This window comes from Lygodium microphyllum, chromosome 25, assembly GCF_053477565.2.
Source record: "Lygodium microphyllum isolate KBCC chromosome 25, Lygodium_microphyllum_v1.1.10, whole genome shotgun sequence".
Taxonomy (NCBI): domain Eukaryota; kingdom Viridiplantae; phylum Streptophyta; class Polypodiopsida; order Schizaeales; family Lygodiaceae; genus Lygodium; species Lygodium microphyllum.
In genome coordinates this window covers 101,374,566-101,376,347 of record NC_141159.1, presented here as the reverse complement: position 1 = coordinate 101,376,347, position 1,782 = coordinate 101,374,566, and positions in this window count along the sequence as shown.

Sequence of the window (1,782 nt, the reverse complement as noted above, 5' to 3'; positions counted from 1 at the left end):
AAGACATCATAGCTATTGAGAAATGACAAATGATGTATGCTCTAGGAAGAGATGTCCTGAATCCCGCATGCATAGTGAGGAGAGTGGAACAACCCAACTACTATAAAGCATTGTACTTGCAAGATGAGTAATGCAATATGATGGTACTTTTGTTCTTTCAGTTGAGAGTCTACGTCATTGTCCAACCACACAAGACTATGTTTATGAGTCCAAGCTAATCAATCTTGGAACCTAATTCACTTGTGTGACATTCTATCTTCAACTCTATGTCTTCATGAGTTCACTCTATCTCTTCAAACCACCATAGCCATGCTCTAGATTTGCTCTTTTGACATGGTATTAGAGCTCAACTGAGCATGGCCCAGCTCAATCTATCTCTCCTCTCTGCTCTCTCAAGCCTTCTCAACTTCAGTCCAACTCAATGCTAGCTTATGACCTCATTTTTCATCTCTATCTTCACTTGACAGTTTATGGCAGCCATAGCCAATAGCACCTACCTACCTTGGAGCCTTTGGATCTCCCAAACTAGGCAATATCTATTGAAGCTTCCTTCTAGACATATCCTCTACACCTTACGGCGCTTCTCTATATTACATCATAGCTCAACATTAGCCCCTCTACAAGATGGTATTGTAGAAATTCACACTTGCTATCTAGAACTATGCCTCCTTTGATCACATTGTTGCTGCTGCACACACAGGCCAAGATTCCCTCTCCGAACATAGGGCAATCAAAGGTGGGGTAATGTGCTTACTTCCCATCAAAGGACTCACCAATTGGTTGCCTCTATAGGCTGTTATGATAAAAAACCAGTTAGATTTGTCAGAATTCCTAAAGACTCCATAGCCAAAACCTCAAAAGCTTGACATTTATCACTGGTTCCTCTCATTGAAGCTATCAATAGTGGTTTTAATCATAGAGCTACAAGCACTAAAGTCTCCAGCAAGTATAAACCTTCAAGAAGAAGATCTAGAGAAACTCACCTAAATTCAAGCAGACCACTTGAAATTAGGCAACATCAAGCTTGGAATCAAGCTAGTATCTCTTGATACTAACCTAGTGCTTCTTGACACCCGTGTTTCTTGACACATCTAAGAACAATTCAATTACTAGTTTTACTTCAGTCTTGCAATGACAAACACAAAGAATTTTAATGTGGAATGCTCAACTGATTAAATCTCTTGTAAGCTTCAATCTCATTGTAAAAGGATAGACATTGCCCGAGTACACTCATGGTAAGACCTCCTTCAAAATGCCTGAACTTGACCAAATAGTCAAGTTCAATGGAGAAGTCTTTCATGCATGGAAGGAGAAGACCGTGTACCACCTTATGCAAAAGGACTTGTGGGACTTGTTTGAGGAGGATGTAGATAACAAGAAGGAAGATGATGAAGACGGGTTTGTTGAAGAAGACTAGCTCAAGACAAAGGAGTGGAAGAAGATGAACAACAAGGCTCTAGGCATCATTGCCTGGGGACTAAGTGATGATGTGCTACATCATATCTCTAGCATCAGAGATGCTAGAATTGCTTGTGGCAGGAATTTGACACGATGTTTGGTACCCAAGCAAAGAATTCAAATGTAAAATTACTCATGCAGTTTTATAAACCGAATATAAAAGATAGTGCTTCCATGACCTTACACATTAACAAGTTCAAGAGCCTAAAACCCCAGCTTGCAACTCTTAAGAAGAATGTTGATGAAGATGAAGCAATAGCCGTACTGCTTGCAAGTGTAAATAAGGATCTATATGAGAATCTTGTGTCCACCCTTAGTAATGTT